Source organism: Haemaphysalis longicornis, unplaced genomic scaffold (genome assembly GCF_048455015.1).
Source record: "Haemaphysalis longicornis isolate Haplotype H1 unplaced genomic scaffold, Haemaphysalis longicornis Haplotype H1 scaffold_1, whole genome shotgun sequence".
Classification (NCBI taxonomy): domain Eukaryota; kingdom Metazoa; phylum Arthropoda; class Arachnida; order Ixodida; family Ixodidae; genus Haemaphysalis; species Haemaphysalis longicornis.
The window spans coordinates 364,962,598-364,970,259 of record NW_027526203.1 but is presented as its reverse complement, the minus strand read 5'-3'; positions in this window follow the sequence as shown (position 1 = coordinate 364,970,259).

Sequence of the window (7,662 nt, the reverse complement as noted above, 5' to 3'; positions counted from 1 at the left end):
CTTTGACTATCCCTCTTTCATGGTAAAAAAATGAAAACGAAATACGAACGAGAACTTAGTGAAAATCGTGTCTGAATGACTCGCGGTGAGCCTAGAAATACTAAAAATACTAGAATTCTAGAAATACTAGAAAGCGAGTATAGGCGGGTTCGGCTATATCGAACTATTGGATATATCGAACAAATCACGGTGCATATCGCAGTTCGATATAAACGGGTTTGACTGTAACTCTTTCCTCAGATCTCACGACAAAATTCAAAACGCAGCAATATTTTGCTCAGCTTGCACAGAACATGCCTAACCAAACAGTATGGTCAGACATCGCCGTATATGCGTTATTATTTTTTCTTGCTAAATATAAAGTTCGATACAGCATTGAATTGCGAACTTTGCAGTGACTTGCTCTATCTCATCTGGGAGTGGTAACTAAAGGGGGTGGCTGCTCCAGAAAAGGTATAACTTGACAGTACACGCATTCAGGCAGATAATAGGGCATTTATGCACGAAGCATTGGAAACTTGACCGGTAGTAATGCAACTATTTGAGAACACCAAGCTCATTACAGCAGACTCTACATTTGAGCTGTGCGGAAATGTCAACCAGATTCATTATGTTATAAAGCACAAGCTTCTCATGTGCGTCCCGAGTCCTGGTAGAAGCTATAGTATACGAAATGGACCACGTTGAGACTCAAAACAGAAGCGCAAATTTAAACTGGCATGACTTAACAAATGCCGATGGCTGAATTATTCCGCTTTGCGTGTGAACTAATACTGCCAGGTTCGTGTAATTTTCGCCCTTAACAGCGCTGTTCTTGCGCGTGGTGTCTGTCTGTTTAGGGTTGATATTTGTTGAAATATTGCTGGTGATGTAACGCTTCTTGCATGCATAATTCATAGCCACTCGTTTTTTGGAGATAAGACCTGCGCTACACATAACTCAAGTGCTAAGATTCGATGTATACTGCACAGAATGAGCTCCATTGGCTTTACACTGGCAGCTAATGTACGGACGTTGAATGCAAAAACATTTTACTTTGCATTGTGGGCAAGAATAACTAAATAAAAAATCTAATTCTTACGGCCTACGTCATTTTATTGCTGATGTCACACTCATCATACTACACACGTTGAAATAAAACAAGTAATTGCATGAAACTATGACCGTTTAATGCAATGCCTGCGCAAGGTTCCCGTGCGTGCAATGTACGTCCCGTATCACGGGCATAGATTTGTACCACCCGGTCTGCGTATTTTCGCCCAGTTTACAACTTAACCTGGCACAAATACAATCATAATCAACACCAATATTATGAGAGAACCTTAAAGGGCCTTTTAAAGACAAAATACAACCTTGTTCAATTGAATAGCAACTAGCCTTTGGTATAACTCGCACAGCTCCATTCCAATCACAGGCGTTTTTTCAACCGAAGCAATGCAACAAATGTCAGAAATCTTCAAATTTAGCGCTGCAGTGAAGTGATATCGGCAGGAGTGGTATATATATAGGCTGGCACTAAAACGTAGTTATGAGTGTGTTAACTGCACGTTAGAATTCAAATGATAAGATCAATGGAGGATACAATCGCGCAATCATGTTACTTGGCGGTGACTTAAGTCGTTGGGCGTCAATCGTACAAACAAGATCCTGAACTGTCATAGTGAAATCGCCGCCGGAAAGGGGGCGGGGATTCGCCATTTCTTCAAACGTTTAACTTATAAATCGAATATTCCTTTGAAGTTTGCGATAAAACTGGTATCATTGTTGTCGGGACAAGGCAGACTTTTTAATGAACCAAACATGAATTTTATCTTCATAGCCTTTAAGGGAGCTTGCAAACTACCGCGCTTTTTCTTTCTTTAGGGGGGGGGGGGGGGGGGAGGAGGCGGAAAACCTTAGCCCCCTCCCCCCGAACAAAAATCCTGGCTACGCGCCTGCCTTTCAGTGCCAGCAACCCAAACAACAAGTGAAACGCTGTTTTCGACAGCGGGTGCCATTGTAACTTGCAGAAGGGAGCACCTCCTTCCCCAGCATGTGGAAGAACTAGTTTTTCTCCATGAGAATTTCTGAATGTTGTTTTATTAACTGTACCTTTTACTTGCATGTAGATCTGCGATATATTTTTATTGAAACGTCATCAAACAAGTTCCTGTTTTTTTTTTCTGTGTGTGGTGTAAACTTTTAACTAGTAGATATGAGTGCCTTCTTCACTGCATGTGGAGCTGATTGATGGTAGGGCTTAACTCGCCGACGCAACGCAGGCGATGAGGTGCTCCATAGTGGAGGGCTCTGGATTAATTCTGACCACCTAGGGGTCTTTGACGTACACCGAAATCTCGGGCACGGGCGTTTTTGCTTTTCGCCTCCATCAGAAAAGCGGCTGTCGCGGCCGGGAATGAAACCCGCGAGCTTAGCAGCACAACGCCTTAGCCACTGTGCAACCGCGGCGGGTGCATGTGGAGCTGCTAGTCTATATGCCAATGTTTTTTTTTTTTGCTTAAAATATGTAACCAAATTTTCAGATTTTTTTGTTCTGTGTTGTAACCTTGAAACTAGTCACAGGGAACGTCGTCTTCACTGCGTGTGGAGCTGCTAGTCTTTAAAGGAGCCATGAACAGAAAATACAACTTCGTTTAATTTGAAAGAACTAGGATTCAGTATCTCACTCAGCTCCATTACAGCCACAAAAGATGTTTTTTTAACGAAAAAAGCAAGTAGTATTTAAAAACTTTCAAATTTTGCGCCACGGTGACGTGTTATGAGCAAGAATGACGTCATACGGGCCAACAATAAAACATAATTTTCAGTGCGTTAACTGCACGTTAGCATTCAAGTTATGCGGTCAAATGGAACTAGAGGCCCCATTACAGACGTCCAGTCATGTGTCGTCGCAACAGGTCGCACAAACAAGGTTCCGCGACGTCATAGAAAAGTTGCGGGAAATTGGATAGGGGGTCGCGACTGCTTCACACTTTTTTAATATCTCCGTTATTTGTTCGAAGATTACGATGATATTGGTATCATTGTTATTGGGACTAAGCAGTATTTCTAATAAACCCAACTTGTATTTTGTCTTCATGGCTCCTTTAAGCCATTATTATTTTACTTGAAATACGTTATCAAATGATTTTCTGTGATGTTTTATGCATGTATGTGTTGTAGGTTGTTTACCTGTGTAGTAGGAAGCATGCTCCTTCTACGACTTGTCTGTATATAAAAATCTTTTTTATCATGTTATCACAGGATTCTCTGTGATGCCTTTGTATGTTCTAACCTCACAAATAAAAACTTTTGCATAGAACAACTTCAACTGTTGTTTTGTTCTTCGGACACCTGACAACTATTCGAATTCATCTTCGCAGCGCACAAATGACAGGACAAAGAGGAGGAAAACACTGGACAAGCGCTGAAGATGAATCCTGCCTTTCCTCCCCTTTGTCCTGTCATTTGTGCGCTGCGAAGATGAATCTGTACCAACTAGCCCGGTTTTCTACGCGACTATTCGAATTCGCTTCGAAAATATTCGACCCCAGGACTAGTTGCTTCGAATTCGCTTCGAACTAAAATAACACTATTCGCACAAGCCTAATATTTTGTCATTGCAAGATGCACAATTTTGCCAAATGGTCAGGTGTCCACCACAAAAAAAAAATGTTCCATTGTGGGTAGTAGCCTGGAAGAGAATGCAGCCAATATTCCACACCCCCTGTGTTTGTGTTGCCCCTCTTCTAAATTTGCTTTAATATTGTGGAAATTGATGAAATGATTTTATGCTGCTTTATATTGCCTAAAATAGTTGTCAAGCAACGTTTTACTATTTCCTGCAACTAATTTGGATTATTAACCTGACGTTGTCATATTGGGCATATTATTGGCATCTTGCATAAGTGGCACTCTGAAGCCTCTTAAATGTATACCCACTAGCCCCCTTCCCCTATCATCAGTCGCTGTTGTCTTCCCCTACCCATGGCCTTCCATGTATCAAAAGGAAAGAATAGTTCATTAAAAATTTTTTCAGCAAGAGTTCACTGGTTACCTGTAAAATAGTAGCTACCTTAAGCATTTACCTTTGCCCTGCCTTGTGGTCTAAAAAAGTCTCCTTACACAAAAATGTGTCCATCGGGTGTTTCATTTGGGTGCGTGTCTGTGTATACTCAGATTAGTGTGTTTACCTCATCGCAGGAAGGTACACCCTCCGTCATTGGATCAGCCTACCTGGATTTCCAGCACTTCAAACATCATCAAGACTCGGCCACTTTGAATAGGTTTTCACTGTAATGCACATGTTTTGATATATTTTCGGTGATCCCTAACTTATTTTTTATGATCATTCTTTTTAGTTCTTGCAGTTGACTTTTTTTTTGCTATAACATTGAAAGGCAGAAAGGCATTCAGTATCTAGTCATTTTTTATAAGCATGTTTTAATTGCTATGGCAGCCAAATAGAATGGGTTGTTTCTAATTTTTGCCTTTTATGCATATCAAGTTTTTTTTTACTCCCACATCTTTTGGCCACCTTTTATTCAATTTTGACTTATCATGTGTATTTTGAATAATAAAATTGCTAGTCTTGCAAAAGTTGCTCAGTGTGCTTATTGCTGCATTTAAGGTGTGTCTAGACGCTTTAGCTCAGTCAGATTTGTCAGGCCACACGAAATGCAGTAAAATGTGGTTATGCTGTCCCATCTATACAATATCAAAGTTGTTTTAGATGAAATAAGTTATATATGTGCACTCTTATTCTGATAACCACATTTCTATATACCCCTGGGCGTAAAACAGGAAGAGAGCTATAAGAGTCGTCTTGATGACATCTTAATAAGATGATAGCAAGATGGCTACAATGCCGCTGGCGTAAACTGCTGTGAGAGGTTTTCCTTTATGTCTCCACAATTACTAGAAAACATCTTCAAAAGACATTATGTCTCTATCTGGCATGCTCAGAAGTCTTCTCGTAGATTGCTATTCAAAATTTTTGAGAATGTCGTCAAAACGGAGAATAAACGTTTTGTTGCTTTCAATCCAGATAGCTATGAGGTGTTTAGTATTCGTCCTGTAAACGTCTTGTTGGAATTTTTAGCAGTCTCTGAGATATCATCAAGAATATCTTGCAAGACTTGTAGCTCAGGCATAGCGTCGCGTTAGCCGAGCTACAGGATGGCTATCTCCAGTCTTGGCAATGTCTATAAAAATCTTCAGGTGTTGCGTAGACATCTTGGAGGTCTTGCCCAGATGTCGTATAGAAGTGTGGTAGCTGTCCTAATGTGCAGATCAAGATGTCTTGGACAGCTACACAAGATAAGTTTGAGAATTCTACAAGACCTGCTTGCGTTCACTGGGAAGTGAACTGCGAGCTCAGAAACTTATCTGAGCTATTCGAAGCGGGCGTTTTGGGAGCGGGTTGAAACGGGTTGAAACAGAAAGCGGCCAAACGGGAAGGGCGTTTTGGGAACGGGCCAAACCGGAAGGGCGTTTCGGGAATGGGTTCAAGTGGGGCGGGTTCAAACGGGAATGGGTTGTTTCGGGCTACACCCGCACAAACCCCACCATTTACCACCGGTCAGGCATAGATTTCACTAAGAAAAAGTCTAATATTGTGCCAGAGCCGATAAGCTCATATGGTAGCAACCACAAGGCTGTCGTCACTATCGACCACAAAAATAATGACTGACCGATCAAGAAAAATAATTAACACTGAAGAAGACAATAAATGAGTGTATGCACTTTCCTTACGATGACCATCGATCAATACAATTCTGCATCACCATAGATCCATTGCTCATCCACCTTCATAGAATACGTTACATGGGCGAAGGTGTAAGGTACGGCCCTCCATGAAGTTGGGGTAGCGTGGTTGGTGAGTGGCTTGCAGGACAGTTGCCTCCATTCCGACGACAAAGAGCCAAGAGCTAAACTTAACTTGTTTAATGCATGGTGAGTACAGAAAAGCGATGGTACAGATAGCAGCACACTGTTGTGCTTACAACATGACAACTTGAATTGGCAGGGTAATGTTGACAAGTCCAAACACGCACTGCCTTGGCTCTCGTAAGGGCGAGCATAAATATTCAGAATTCCCAACCATCAGCAGGCATTCAGCATGTTGCGCACAATACCAAAAAGTACCAATACACAAAAAAGGGGGACGTACACTGGACGGCACCTGTTTGCAGAACGCTTGTTCGAACATGCTATTGCTGGAGCCAGTTTCTGCCGGTTCTCGCAATGGCTGCAACTGTGACTCAGTGGCTACGCGGCAGCCAGGCTCTGGCTTGTCATAACTCAACATAAAAGTTCCTGTTAAGCTGACTTCCTATATCACATGCGGGACTTTTCTGCAATGCACAAAACCTAGCCGGTGTATCTCACAGGCACAGGGCAATGCCGAAGCACCTCACGCTGATTCATAACAAATGGAATGGCTGATGATTTTTCACTGTAGTTATGTACTCCCTCACTGGTAGCCATGTGCTCGCAGTGTGGTCAGCCTCCAATGTGTTTGACCCTTTGCTTTGTAGGCTCTTCTTTGTGTGCATGTGTGCGCGCACGAACTCCCCACAAGCTTTTGAAAAAGCAGGGATAAGAAGGCGCAGCGCTAGAAAGGAGTATGATGAGAAGGCGTCTGTTTGTTCATATTGTCCTGGGCACTCGAAAATAACGGCGGGCCGGCCGCACACGCATGCACAGATCACTACTTGAAGAGAGTCCAAAACAGTGTGTGTACTCAGCAGATGAAGTAGAGTGGCCGAGCCCATGTTTATTTGGGTTGCAACAGCTGTGCCATGGTGATGCATTGACGCATTGTGTGCTGTTCCAGCCTAAGTTGTTGACGTGTTCTGAGCGCGAGCTGGCTGAGAATGGTGATAGTGATGTTGATGAAGATGATTGAAGATGAGAGAGAGAGAGAATAAACGTTTATTTAAATCAACAGGGGGGATTGTGCTGAAGCTTGAAGGAGGCGTCCTCAGTCCAGGATGCCTTGAGCGCGGGCAGCATCGACAGCCCTTTGAGCCAGCCGAAGCTGGTCGTCCAGGCTGGTGCTCGCCAAGGCGCTCTCCCAAAGCTCGACAGTGGAAAGTTGAAGATGATTAATAGATGACTGTCACTATGTCATCATCTGAGAAATCCAAAATGAAAAAACAAAGAAAAAACTCCCACCTCCCTTCGCGGGAACCCCTGTGTAGATGCGACGCATAGGCGGAGCGGCGAAGGGACCGCGTTTTATAGCACGCATAACGTTGAGGGGACTGCGTAAGCCGGTCCCAGTCGATGACGACGATGGCGTACTTGTAAAGCGGCGTGGACTCTAGGTGTTTGAGCCAAGCGTGGATGTTGCTTTGCCGGAGAACGGCACACCGGTTATATGCGCAGCGCGCCCGAAAGAGAGGAAACCGCGGAAGAGAGAGTACTGCACATGCGCCGGCCCCAGCGCGTCTGCCGCGGCTATGACGCAACGCAATCCAACACAATCCACTTTAATCCAATCCAATCCAATCCAATCCAATCGAATCGAATCCAATCCAATGCCCCTCGCGAGAGAGTGTTCGCTATCGGAGGGAGAGGGGGTGAGCGGCGGAGAGCGCAGCTGGCGCGACGAGGAGAATGGGGGAGGGGTGGACAACGCCGACGACAACGACGACGACGCCGGAGGGACAAGGCGAG